The sequence below is a fragment of the Pholcus phalangioides genome, unplaced genomic scaffold (assembly GCF_987345545.1).
Source record: "Pholcus phalangioides strain wild (caught in Gottingen) unplaced genomic scaffold, Ppha-v1.0 ptg000017l_1, whole genome shotgun sequence".
Classification (NCBI taxonomy): Eukaryota; Metazoa; Arthropoda; class Arachnida; order Araneae; family Pholcidae; genus Pholcus; species Pholcus phalangioides.
Window position 1 is genome coordinate 64,394,471 of NW_028301610.1, and position 15,455 is coordinate 64,409,925.

The 15,455-nt window shown below is 35.0% G+C and overlaps 1 protein-coding gene across 5 annotated transcripts in view; it reads right to left on the reverse strand.

The window, feature by feature from the left end:
- Positions 1-15,455, reverse strand: part of f (espin protein forked) — a 336,082-nt gene that overhangs the window by 39,821 nt on the left and 280,806 nt on the right. The gene's annotated exons all lie outside the window — the stretch shown is intronic.

The following is a 15,455-nucleotide window of genomic DNA, read 5'->3' on the forward strand; positions in this document are numbered from 1 at the left end:
GCTAATGCGACATACAGAGTGTCCTGTGAGTGCTAATGCGGCCTTTATCTCACCGACCGTCCGTGGTAGAGGTATAGTTTCAATTTAAAAAATTCACAAAATGCGTTAAAAAATTTCTCTGTACCAGTTTTGAGAGTGAAAATACAGTGTGTAACCAAATAAAAAATCTAAACCTGTACAAGGTTCCCGTCTTGTAATTTCTAATTAGAAAGTTGCTGATCTGTCTTGCTTGAGGCCAACAAAAAAATTCCAAGGCTCTAAGTGCAATATTTGCTGAGATATTCGAATTCAAAAATCGGAGATCAGTTGGGAAAAGGAGCGTTGTCGGTTAGTTTTTGCTGTTCTTTCGCAACTTTTCTTCGATTTTTGAATTCAAATATCTTAGCGAATATTGCACTTAGAAACATGGATTTTTTTCTGTTGGTCATAGGAAATACAGGGCAACAACTTCCTAATAGGAAGTCAAAAGACAAGGGAACCGTTTAAAAATGTAGATATTTTTATTTTGTCACACACCGTATTTTCACTCTCATACTGGTACAGGGTGATTTTTGAACGCGTTTTGAGCACTATCTAAATTGAAATCATACCTCTACGACGGACGGTTAATGAGATAAAAATCACATTAGCACTTACAGGACACCCTGTATAGGGATAGGTATATAGAAGCCGGTCAAAGCCCGAAATTCGGACATTGGCCAGGTGGGCTGGCCGATTTCAGGCTCTGGCTGTAACACATATAAGAGGCCTTAAAGTCAGTTGATTTATCCTCATTTTGAGAAAAAGAAGGGGGTTGGGGTGCGCACAAATTTTCCAAAAAATACATTTTAGAATTTTTCAGTTTTCAAATACTATGGAATTTGGAGTTTTCTGCGTCGAACTGTGTTCTAGTTTTTGTCCTACATGTAGTAAAATATTTTTAAAATATTTTAATACGAATTCCTGGCAGACATATATGCTAATGTTTTCCACTAAAATGATCTTTTCTCAAAACTAAGTTTTTTTTGTTAGATAAGGAATATTTTTTCGAACATCACTCATTCCAATATGTTGAAACTTTGTGTGTCTCTCAACACTATGGTGTTACATACTTTAGCCAGAAGCTGTTTTATTAAAATTATACAAAAAAAAATTTTATGGCACAAAATATGGGTAAATTTTGATAATTTTTAAAAAAGATGCATGTTGTTCAACTAAAAATTCGAGAAAAAATAACATAACCAACAATTAAAATCCTAAATGCTCGTGCCTAAATTGAATAGAAAATTTTAAATGTTCCTTAAAGGAAGGAGATTTTGCCCATAGGAAAACATAGGAAGCACCAAACATGCACCAATTCCCTGAAAAATTTTGTGATTTCGCCATCTGTAGGCAAAGTATTGAACCTGAGGCTTCGTTCATTTTTTTCTTTCAACAATTTAGCACTTCTAGATTGCATTCCGTATGACCATTCTTTCGTACCGTGACGGTATAAAAAAGCTCTTTATATTTCTTTCTTTTATTCTAAATTTTCATATTACTTCTGGAATTATTTCTTTCACTTATTCTGAATTTTCATTTCATTAATTCTGGAATTATTTCTTTCACTTATTCTGAATTTTCATTTCATTAATTCTGGAATTTTTCCTTTTATTTATTCTGGAATTTTTCCTTTTATTTATTCTGGAATTTTTCCTTTCATTGATTTTGGAATTTTTTCCTTCCACTTACTCTGAATTTTCATTGATTCTGGAATTTTTCATTCCACTTACTCTGAATTTTCATTGATTCTGGAATTTTTCATTCCACTTACTCTGAATTTTCATTGATTCTGGAATTTTTCCCTTCCACTTACTCTGAATTTTCATTGATTCTGGAATTTTTTCCTTCCACTTACTCTGAATTTTCATTGATTCTGGAATTTTTCCCTTCCACTTACTCTGAATTTTCATTGATTCTGGAATTATTTCTTTCGTTAATTACGGAATTATTTCCTTCACTTATTTTGAATTTTCATAGGTGCTGACATTTTTTTTCCAATTACTTCATTTTTCAATTAATCAATCCTGAATTTTCATTACTTTTCAGATTATTTCTTTAATTAGGGTCTGATATTGATTAGTTTCAAAATTATGTCTTTCATCAATTTAAAATGTTCTTCAGTCCTGAATTTCCATTAATTTGAAATTTTCATCTACATTTAAATTATGTGTTTACATATTTTTTGTATGGGCGCCAGATTGGGCGCTACATAAGTCTGAGTTGTGTCAGTTTATTTTTAACCACCCTGTATAAAGGAATGCTGAAATATACATATCCAATCCACACAACTGGCCGATTTCGAGTTTTGACTTAATATCGGTTTTTTTACTTACATGCAGCATTTGACACCGACACTACAGGATAACAATCATTTTTGTATTTTCTATATAAAATACATGCAAGGTAATTTAGCGTCGCTCCTTACCCCACACAGGGCCAGAGGCGTTCTAATAATTTCGGGGGCCCTCAGAGCCCGATTTTATGTATTCTGTAGGAGAGGGGAATCGACATCCAAAAAATTCTTGCATTATTACAAAATATATAGGAATGCTGAGAAATATCCATACAAAAAAATATAAACATACAATTTAAACGTAAATTAAAACAAAAATTAATTAAAATTTCAAATTGATGAAAGAAATAATTCGAAAATGAATTATATAAAATTTGGCCTCAAAGAAATAAATCGTCTAAAAACTAAAGAAAATTCAGAATCGATAAACTGGAAATAAGAAAAGAAACTGACACAAATAATTCCCCAGCACCTATGAAAATTCAGAATACATGAAAGAAATAATTCCAGAATTGATAAAAATTCAGAATTCCAGAACGGATGAAAATTCGGTATTTATGGAAGAAATTATTGTATATCACAGTAAGTGCGGGGCCACTCAAAACACATTTCCCGGTGGGACCGTACCTGTCGCACATCCCTTACGGGCGGGTCTAGGGTAATTCAAAATCAATGGTACAAGAAGAAAAACATTTCTGTGGCTGCTGTAATCTATTTCGCACGTGTCAACATAACTTGAAAGGTTAAATCTTCAAGTTTTATTTGGCAACACCGAAAAGCTGCTCCATCTTGTAGAATTTCACTATGAGCGCTGTTATTCCAAATGGAAAACATAAGCGAAATAAAAAGCTTACGTCGTGTTCTATAATATGAAGAAACTTCACAAAGTGTCTTGTGATTTTTTTTTTACTATTTTGAAAGCATGTGAAAAATTCCACCCCACAGGACTTACAACAGTGGATAGGTGACGTCGTTGAATCAATTGCCTGATCAATTTGGTATTTCACGGAGCTCTAAATCAAGCTAAAGGCGCAGGTGTAGTAAAAACTACAGTATCCAGCATTTTTAGTGAACATTTAGGAATTGGCAGCTTTTCAGTGTTGCCAAATGAAACTTAAATTTTCACATTACGTCGATGTGTGTGAAATAAATCAATTACAACAGTCGCAGAAATATTAACTAATACATAGAGCTACACTGTAATTAAATTTTAGGCAATGAACGCTTTGTCAAACAATTTCAAATAAATTTTGTATAAAAGAGTATTTTTCTTTTGATTTTCTGAAATAAAATAATAGGCATTCGCTGGAAGGTTTTTTTTTGAAAATTATTTAACTTTTAAGAAATTAATCTTTAGCTTGGTTTTTGTTCTAATCATAAAAATAAGGTCACAAGAGAGAGATATCATACAAAAAACATGGACTTAAAATTCTTTACAACGCATCCGATTACTTTTCTTGTCATTTTTCTATGAAATGGTACTGAAGTGAGCTTTAATTAAAATTTTTTTTTTGACAGAAAGTGTCTCAAAATTCCAAAAACAATGATACATTTTAGACTACCTATGTCATTTTGTATGAAAAAACCGTTTTTACGTCAGACTTAATGTAGTATTTCGAACCTCGGTTGCCAAAAATTCTATGAACGAAAAGTTTTGTTTTTTCACTGCTAAATTTAGCTAGTTATAGTGTACGTTTAGTATCCAAATTTGAAGAATTGTATAGTACGCTAAATCTGTTAATGTACGTGAGAAATTTTTGAAATTTAATTCTACATATCGGGCATAAAACACTGTAATTAGACAAAAAAAAAAAAAAAAAAAAAAAAACTCATGAGATAGACCTTAGATTTTCGTTCATAACCCTTAACAATATATGACAAAATATCATGTTAACTTTTTATACAATGGCACAATCAATATATTTTTAGAAATCCTGTTTTTCAATGTTCCTATAACGTCAAAAAATCGCATTCTTCGTAAAACTCGTTTGACGTTTTCATTCACGCATGGGTAAAGATACGGGAAGGAGGGGGGGGGCGCATGGTGGTACAGCCCCCTCCCTCAATGCCAAACGCGGAGCCGACAAATCCAATGTATGTTCGTATATATGAATTAGCATCATCGTGCCGCCCCCCTCCCCCGCAATCATCATCGTACCACCCGAGACGTTCAAGTATATCGCCACCTATGTATTCACAGATTACTTTTGTTTCACTAAAGTGGACGTAACTTCGGTTCTAAGCGTCATAAGTATAAATAAAACAAGGCCTGCTTCGGAGTTTACAAAAAAAGATCTTTCGCAAAAAATAAAAATCTATATATTTATATATAGATATAAATAAATATATTTATATATGATGTTTTCTTCTAAAATGGTATTATAACCCTTTCAGGCCCTGCCTTCACAAACGTGTGGGTTACTTTTCCTTTTGATTTCAGGGAGTTGAGCCTTAAATTAAAGGCTTGTGTAAGTTTTCACTTAGAAATATGGTGTATATAAATTTAGAGGGCTTTCATCAGAGGGTATAAGAGCACTTGCAGGTCTATTGAGCATCTATCAGGGGTTTTTTTAAGATGGCTTCCAGGAGAAAGTGCCTCCGGGAAAAGTGTGATTTATTACATAAAATTTTGGAAAAAATTGCATGCAAATATGAGTTTACCCTGCATCATTTTGGATGAAAAAAAAATTGAATGAAGTTAAACCCACACACAAAAAAAAAAATATATATAAATAAATATTTCCTGACATTTATGTTTTTAATGCATTATGCATGTATCAAAAATGCAAAAACATCTGGAAAATTCAAAAAAATGAATGCCAGGGTCTGAAAGAGTTTAACACATAGTCAGATACCTTTCATAATGATACAATTAAAAACTCAGAAAATAATAATTCACTTATATAGTGAATAAGATGTTTACACCTTGCGTAATAAATAAAGCAACTGGGTTTCATTTCAAATCACAAACACGAGAAGTATAAGATACAACGAGCGTGTGTACAGTTAAAATAATAGTTAGTATTGTCAATATAGCAATATACCGTAAATATAAACTCACCAATAAAACGTCTATTATTTTCTTGTATAGTGATTAATCCAAGCTCTGGAACTTAAGTTGCACAAGATATCATGCGAAGAGCATGTACAGTTGACAATAGCTTCGTGTTCCGTGATCTGATAGCAAATGCAACGATGCGCGGCGGCGCCTCACCACTGCCAACCGTCATTTGAGACGAGGTAAAAAATATATCTACAGCGCCTCATCACGCTTAAACCCAGCCAAGGATGAAAATATATTCGTTATTACTTCACAGTGTAACAGACATGGAAAGAAGTCAAACTAAAGGATTATTTAAATTTCTTTGCGTTATTTACCTGAAACCCTTCAATTGTATTTAGTTTCGTTTTTGCATGATCTCGTTTTAAAAGTAAGGAAAACAACGGCACATGTTTTGAGTGTTTTTGTTAATATGATAGCTACTAAATTAAATTAATATATATATACTCAATATCATATCTACTGAATTAAGTTAATGCAAAAAAAAAATTAGGTAGGCGGTGTCCTGTAGAAGCGGCCGCAAGTTTTGATGTGAATACGTTCTTTGTGACTTAAATCGCGTGGTAGGTACTAACATAATGAAACTGGTATCATCGGATTTGTCTTTAGAAAAGCTAAAAGACGATATCAATATAGTCTATATGCATTTGTGAGCTTCTCGAGATATAGACTAAAACAATTTCGTTACGAACGCTGTTCGCGAGCCTGGTATACAGAAAGGAAGGCTTATTAATATTCGTAGGGTATCATCGGATTCGTCATTGGAATACCTAACAGACGATACCATTGTTTTTCATTTGTGTTGCGAATCTCCCGAGACATGGCGTGAAACAATTTTGTTACGAGTACGGGCCACGAGTCTGGTGCCTAGATCGGAAAGAGGTATTCAAACTAGAGTGGCATCATTGGATTTGTCTCAAAAATATTTATCAGACGATACCATTGGGCTGTATTTGCGTTACGGACTTCTTGAAATATTGCACAAACACTTTCGTTACGAACGCGGGCCACGAGCCAGGTGCCCATATTGGAAGAGAGGTATTAAAACCATTCATTCATTCAAACCGAGCACAACTCCGGTCTATTGCCATAGGTTATTTACTACGGATTGAGTTGCGCCGGAAGTGTGAGTGTCCCCCCCCCCCCGAAATCCTCCTTTTTTGACACACTACCACCTACACCACAGTTTCCCAAACTTCTTGTCTCATCACCTCCCAACTCAAGTGAACCCATAGGATCCTATGTGAAGTCCGTACTTCTATCGCCCCCAGGACCATCCCATCGCCCACCGGGGGCGATATTTCTCACTTTGGGAAACACTGACCTAAGCCAATTTAGCTCCCCAAATCCCCTAGGTCCCCCGGATCAGGTATTAAAACCAAAGTGGCAACATTGGATTTGTCTTGAAAGTGCCAAGCGGACTACACCACTGGCTTCAATTTACATTGTGAACCTATCGAAATATAGCGTAAAACAATTTCGTTACGAAAGCGGGCCATGAGCTTGGTGACCAGACCAGAATAGGCATCAAAACCAGAGTAGTATCATTAGATTTGTGTTGACAAGACAAACCCACAGACATCAAAATCACTGATATAATCGTAATACTTTCTGAGATATGAGCGTTTAAATTATTTTGTTGCGTAACTTTTTTGCGAATGCACTTAGTATCATCAGCTGATTTAAAAAACGTATTCATTTCAAGAAAATAAGAGAAAAGGACATAAAGTACATTTTATTGAATTATTTTTATCTCTTTTGTTTCACCGGAGGAAGTCTTAGTATAATAGGGAAGTAGAAAAGTAATAAAATTCAATTATGAGTACAATAAGAAACAAAAATTTCGAGCTGTTAAAATACAAATTCTCACGTCTTGGTTATATGGGTCTTGGGTTGCATAAAATACAGTGAAACCTCGACATGATTAACGGTACTGGACCAAGAAAAGATATATTTGTAGAGGAATTATCGTTGTATCGAGAGGCAACATTATCATCACGTGTCATCAAATTTATGCTGCTATTGGCTAAATTTCTAAATTGACATTTTCAGTGTCACCAAAAATGGGCTTTTGAGTATTTATTCGCTGCAAAATATTTTAATTGATTAGCCGATAAAAGGAATTCAGTTAGATGTGTATTGCACCTGTAAAGGGGTTTATCGCCATACACTTTGGTGTATCGCACAAAAAGTAGCAATCACTTCCGGTGATTAGGTGATGCTCAACACCGATATTATTGAACGTCCTCGGAAGAACTGAAACATGTGACATGAGTTAAGAAAATATACTGAAGGATATTTCGGGCGAAAAGGATATTTCGGGTGGTTTTTCAAAATACTCCTAAAAATATTGTTATAGAGAGGGTTATCATAGTCAAGGATATCGTTGTATCGAGAGAAGTTTAACATTACAGACTATAGACTGTTCCAAACAATATTTGAAAAGTCACCGTTGTAGAGAGATTTATCATTATATCGAGTATCGTTGTAGCGAGGTTTCACTGTATATATATATATATGTATTTTGTGGGCATTGTAAGTAAATTGACCATAAAATTTTTTTGTGACATTGAAAACCGTTATTTTGACACGTCCCCTGAAATGTGCTATGTCATACAACCCCTATTCGGCAGTCTCCTCCGCAGACGGCCACTTTTTTGCGGAACGCCGAGTGGCCGTATTGGAGGAGTTTCACAGTATTTCCATTAATAGAATTTTTTGCAATCGTGTTTCGAATATTACATGAAATTTTGTCTCTAGCAGCCTCTGAATTAAACGTTGATACATTTCAAAATATTTGTGACGCACCTCTTACCTATGTCTCTTCCTCATAAATTATACATGTACAATTAAAAGGCATCCACTCTTATAGTAGCTAAATCCTAAACTTCCGATGCTGAAAGAAGTTTCCAATCAGAATTTTTTTAAATGCCATCACACATCATTCTAAGAAGCCGTTTATTTTCAAATTTTCTGATTATAGTTATGTAATTGAAGTTTCCTCTAAGAAGCTATTGAACACCGATAAGAGTGGACACCTGGTATATCAATGAAATCTTCACTTTTAGAAAGATCGGTACATGTTGGGGCGATACTTACACGGATTACCTGACCTTTTGTCCTCTAACCAGTCAATTTTCATGACCAACCAGAGTATTTTAGGTGACACCGAGACCCTTCCGCGATAACTACAATAATCATCGGTTTAAGCGAGATTCTTCAAAAAGACTATTCTAGTGTGCAATTTTCAAGTGTGGGATGAAAGTTTTCGAAATTTACAACGACGATTACAGCAAGACAATAGAGATCAGTAACCAAGACGTGAGAATCTGTACACAGCTCGAAATTTTTGTTTCTTATTGTACTCATAATTGAATTTTATTACTTTTCTACTTCCCTATTATACTGAATGAATGAATGAACGCCAGAACTTTGCTACTGGTCTTATCCCGTTGCCGAGATCTCTTCCAGCCCAGCTTCGTGGCAGAGTCTTCCCTATTATACTAAGACTTCCTCCGGTGAAACAAAAGAGATAAAAGTAATTCAATAAAATTTATTTTTTATGTCCTTTTCTCTTCTTTTCTTGAAATGAATACGTTTTTTAAATCATCTAACGATACTAAGGGCATTCGCAAAAAAGTTGCCTAACAAAATAATATGAACGCTCATATCTCAGAAAGTATTACGAGTATATCAGTGATGTTGATGTCTGTGGGCTGATCTTGTTAACACAAATCCAATGATACTACTCTGGTTTTGATGCCTATTCTGGTCTGGTCACCAAGCTCATGGTCCGCTTTCATTACGAAATTGTTTTTTTTAGTTATTTCGATAGGTTCACAACGCAAATTGAAGCCAGTGCTGTAGTCCGATCTGCACTTTTAAGAAAAATCCAATGTTGCCTGCCACTTTGGTTTTAATACCTGATCCGGGGGACCTGGGGGATTTGGGGAGCTAAAATCTGTATTATCCGGGATCTGTTCTTTCTTTACAACAAGTACTGTACATGTTCTTTCATCACATTTCTTTCACTCCCTCACTGTTGTTCCACTGAATCTCGGAAGAAAGTATCCTCAAAGCGGAAACTTCCACATCCTTTACCTATTCAGTAAAGATCATGGACTATATTTGTCTGGTTTACTCTGTCACCCCGGGAGCAAATTTTTAATCTGTCTCACCAGCTAGCAGCAACCGTATAGCATTAGCCTTTGTCATCCTATTTACAGATGTTTCCAATGTATGATAGTGTCATACGTGAACAGAAAATCCGATTGATCCGAAAAGGTATTTATGCTGATGTATAAAGATCAGTATAAGAACTACCAGTTGCGAATGCACTAGGAAGAAAAAAAAGTACAAAAACGTGTTTTTTAAAACTCTGAAGTAGCCGCGGACAGGTTGTCCGCATACAGAGGTGGCCGCGAAATGGGGGTGATTTTTGTATTATGTCTATGGAATCTATTGTCCGTTCCGAGGAAAACTGGCCGCAAAGAGGGGTGGCGAGGGAATAGGGGTGGCCGCCTATGGGAGTCTCACTATAATTTGTTATTTCCGTAGTACATTTAAATAGTGATGCTGCAGGTTATGAACTAAAACTTGAAGGATTGCATGGTATGCTCATAAGTTACACTTAAATCTGTTGATGTACGTGTGAGTTTTTTGAAACTTCATTGTAAATATCGTCCATAAAACACCAAAATTGGACAAATATATGTGATATACCTTAGATTTTGGTTCCCGATCTTAACAGTGTATAGCAAAATATCATATTAAGGTTTCGTAAAGATACAATGAATAGATTTTTAGAAATCATGTTTCAAACTCAAGTAAAATGCCAAAAATAGCGTTCTTCGTAAAAACAATTTTGCAGCTTTTATTCACGGATTAGTTGTACGTAAAAGCGCAGCACCAAAGTGGACGTAACTTCGGTTGTAAGCGTCACATAAACAAAACAAGGCCTGTTTTGGAATAAAAAAAATAGGGCTTTCCAAAAAAATATAAAAATCAATATTTTCTTTTAAAATGACGTTTTCAACGTATTCGGATACAGCTCTTACCCTGGGCTTATATTTCCAACTTCTTTACATTGACGTATTTATCAGCGTTCCCAGCTAGATGCAATGTTTAATTACAGTAAATCGAAGAATTAAAATTTTTTCTGCATATTATCCCATCCTACGCATTCAGTGCTTGAATTTTTTAGAGACAAAACATTTTTTCCGAATTTTTTTGCCAATTTGTTCCTCAACCCGGATTTGACGCCACTCTCATAGTGTTGCCCAGTATAGCCGCGGTGCAGCTCTGCTTCAGTTAAATGCATGTAAATTATTTCCTTCTTTTCGATGAAAATATTTCACTTTCACTTTCTATAATGATGACCATCAAGTCCGAACCAATCAGTGAAACAGGTTTGTTGCACGTAAAGGATGTCAACTGGTGTGTAAATGTACAATCTCACATTCTTCAGCGTATTTTATTGTAAAATAATGTACGGGTACGCAGAACAGGAAATTAATGTATTTTTTGTGAGTGAAGGAGAAAAAAGAACTGCACTGACACACACACCGGAAATTTCCATTGAGAAAGTATAAAAAAAAGTAATGTTAACCAATAAGAAGCCGCCTAAAATATAATGTTGTCTCATTGTTTGTTTTTTGTACTGGGCCGTGAAAGTTATATAGAGACCAGTCCGTAAGGGATACACATCCACCAAAATGAAAGAACAAATGCCATTAGTGCTTTTGGTCTTTTCACTTATTCATTGGTTTTTGTAGAAAAAAAAATGAGCAGGATGCGGAAGAGTCAGCGTTTCGTGTTTAATTGCATAACACGAAAAATGGTGAGGTCGGCAACTTTTATCCATATTGTAAAAGATATCGAAAATGATATCAAAAATGTTTAAATCGAAAGTGTTTTCCCATAAGAAACGTTTCAGTAACATCGAATGCCTTACGTCAAAACTATTAATCAAAAATATACACTTGGAAACGTGGAATGTTTTTTTTTTGGCCTTCAGGACAGACTGGACAACAACTTTTTAATTGGGTTTTTGAGTACAGGGTGTCCGTATAGAAAGTTAATTTTTATATTTTATTAACTATACAGCCCCTTCAACGTGAATGACGTATCTGAGTTCTACACGATATTTTGATACGTTTCCTAATTGGAAGTCTATTTCTAGAACGGTGATTACTAACGTGGAGCACACGCCCCACAAGGGGGCAATTTGATAATTAGTTTTTCTATTAAGGGACGGGAAATTTTCAGAACTCTCTCCCACCATTTTTTATATCTGTTCAAATTTATACTTTTCAAACAATTTCTTGATGAATTCTTTTTCAGTGTTTTCTTTGGAAGGAGTTTCATCAGGGGTTCTTATTGTTTGTGCTTTACAGACAATTTTTGTCTGTAAAGCACGAGTGGACTCCCTGTGCCAATAAAATAAAGGAGAATCAGCTCCAAGGATAGCGGCGGCTCGAAAAAATTTTCTACTGAACCAATTTTAGGCACCTCAGGCACACATTTTCTTATCCAATAAATCTTTTTTTCGCCCTTTCAACTGGGATTTGACGCACCTCGTGGCTACACTGATCACATGATCCAAGAGCAGCCCTGGCCATAGACCCATCAACAAAAAGATATTCTGTACATAGCTATGTGAAAACAATGAGTTAATTGTTTTCTCATTCAAACTCACGGACCCCCTGAAGTTTCTAAAAGGCCAACTGGTTATAAGAAGCATTGCCTTTGACTAAGTAAATGACCTTTTTGGCTCCCCCAATGTGAACAGGGGAATTCACTATTTATTGAATAACAACAATGTCAAGAAACGGGGTAAAGAGACAGAACAAGGATGGGACGGTCAAAAGCCTCCGGCTGGCGATATTTGAGGATGTAAGGGGGAAAAACAAAGGTTTTTGAGTAACAAAGAAAACTTTGTTATGGATTCACGAAGTTTCACCGGGAGGGGGGGGGGGGGAGGGTGCCCCTCTGGGTAAAAGTTCCAGTTACGGCCCTGGTGGAGGGAAAGCGCCACCAGGATCTCAGAGATGCTTTGGCACTGCCTAAAAAATTTCGGGAACAACTGCTCTAGTATCAACGGTTCACCAGTAAAATGCGGCAAGGGCAATTATGGAATATCCCCCCCCCCGTATATATATGACTATCACTTTTAATATATATTTCTTCCAACCCAACACCGATGGTACTTACCTCGGAAAGTATCACGCACAATACAGCATTGAAAAACAAAATACGAAAATCCTAGAGATGCGTCAATGTGACCATGAGAAGCCGAATAACGTGATGTCTGGCAATATTTCAGCCCAGTTGGGAGAAAAAAAAAATAGAAATAATATAATAAAAAATTCTATATACACACATATATGTATTCTTTTTATGCGTGTGGTTGAGGTTAACAAAGGCCGATTCCAGAAAAGAACCCCTGACAGCATGATTGCCAAAAACGTAGCCCCACGGGGCTATGAAAAAACTTGATTATCATTGTTCCATGGTGACTTCTTGTGTCTATATACATACGTGTGTGTGTGTGTGTGTGTGTGTGTGTTTTCGTGAAAATGACGTAAACACAAAAGGAATGCCACGAAAATTTAGTGGGTGGAGTCACGAGAAAAGAACCCAAAAATTTTCTAAGAAAAACATTATGTGAACTTGACCGAATATAGTCTCGTTATTCTTTGTTTGAGTGGTATTCTGTCTGACACATGCATGGGAAATGTTGCCAACACTTCCTCGAATGACATTGGTTAGAGAAGGTTGAACGAAAGAATTGAATAAACACACATTATATGTTCAGTAAGCAGCAAACAATGCTATAAAATAGTAGTGAAATATGATATAAAGATCGGGTAAATCTGAAATTGGGTGTCGAGAAAAGAACCGGAAAAGGGACTGTATTTCATTGATTTAATACTTTTTTTCCCGGTTCAATACTGCACTTATGCCAGAATCGCACTATAAAACTTATGTAAAAGCTCTTTGATAAAACTTGAAAAATAAAAAATAAAATTAAAAAAAAAATTAATTAAAATTAATTAAAAAACTTTAATTTATTTAATTTATTTTATTTAAAAAAATACAACCAATTAGCGTATCGGTTAGATTCGAGCAAATGTAACCCATACGCTAGGATAGGGTATTTGGCTTATTGGTTAATTTCCAGTTTTGGGAAAGATCTTTTATCAAACTTTTATAATGTAATCCTAGCCTTAGATATCTGAAAAACTCACAAACCTATTAACCGAAATCTCATGTTTAAATCGTAGCAATATTTATTTTATGATTTTTACCAAGTAAACTTGTCCAAGGTCTTTAAAAAAATTACGAACAGCAAATGCGTTGTTTATTCTGTATACAGTGGTCATATCTCTTCAAGCGGTATATTTCATCGATGCGCAGTTTTTGGCAGGGATTACACTTTTGTATAAAAGTTTGATAAAATATCTTTTACAAAACTTGAAAAAACAACTCGAATGTAACCGATACGCTGAGTGGTTGCATTTTTCAAGTTTTATGAACGAGCTTTTATCAAACTTTTATAATGTAATGTCGTCTTTGATAAAATTAGATTTCGCAAAATCCGCATTTTTCATCAAAACCAAAAAACCGGACAGATGGTCCATCGAATCCCGATCTAAGAAATATTACCGCCCTCTTGCTCTAGAGTATACTTTTGCTATATAACTACTAAATAGCAAAAATATTATCGAAAATACTCACATGAAAAAACCATTAATTGGAATTCATTTTTAAAATTCAAAACGATGCAAAATTAATAATATGATTAAATTGCAATTTTTAAGTCGCTTTATCGCTTTTCCAGCAAATCTGGCTCGGCGAGAGAAACCTACAATAAATTGTGGCGCCATCTAGGAGGCTACGTTAGAACTACTTTAAAGCAGGTGATGATGAAATTTATACTAGTGATAAAAAAAGTAGTTGTTTATTAATTCTAATAAATTTTCCTTCTTTATCAATAATGTGTGTTGAGGTTTCTTTCAAAAATATAGACACAGAGGTTTGTCAATGATTGATGACGAAACAGAAAATTTTCCCACTTCAAAGGAATACAGAGTCAACCCTCGGTTTAGGAACAACAAAAAACGATTCGGTTTACGAACTAATGTTGGTTTACGGTTATACATGCCGGCGAAAAGCAAGCCTTAAAAACATGCAAAACGGCATATTTTAGATGTCTGTGTTCCCATGTGGACTTTTTTTTATTTTATTTTACAGAGTAAAGCTCCAACCCTCAAAGATGACTCTTGTTCTCCATCTCATGTGACAACAGTTCATTTTAAACCAGGGATCTTCAACTTTTCCCGAATCTGCAAATGCTTTGATGCAATTTTTGCAGGGTGTTTAATTGGAACGTTGAGCAAGTGCTCGCGAGAACAGGTTGAAGATGGCTGTTTTAAACTTCAAGGTCTACGCCAAAAAATATTCTCAAAGATGTTTTTCCCTAATATGTGGTAAAAAATTACTAGCACTTGAAGAATTCTGAAAACATTTTATTATAATACCCCACACATTTCATAGCTTATTGACAAAGGTTGGCAGTTTTTACAGAAATATGAATTTTGCTTCCAGAGATTTTGAGAGCTTCCACTAAGATTGTAGATGACAACGAACATAGCGATGTCATAATTTTCATTTCATCTATTTCATACCTATGGTTATTTTTTATATTATTGGTCAGTGTTAGGTAATGATTTTCTTTGGTTTTAACGGTATGCACAGAAGCTGTTGTAGAAATTTACTCTAAAAATTTTCGGGACAACAGGAGCAGATTTCACATTGATCCCATGGGAGAAATTGTTTTGGTTTGCGAACAAATCGGTTCATGAACTGATTTCATGAACAAATTAAATTCATAAATCGGGGGTTGACTGCATTTTATAATCGAATCATATGTAGGGAAAACTGACGGTATTTCAGAAAATTCAACGAATGATATCTTTTCTTCTTGATCAGTATTTTTTTTTTCTGTTGCAGGAACACGCATTTCACCGTGAACGTCCGAGATATCTCGAGACAATTCACACCTCAAGTAACAATTGA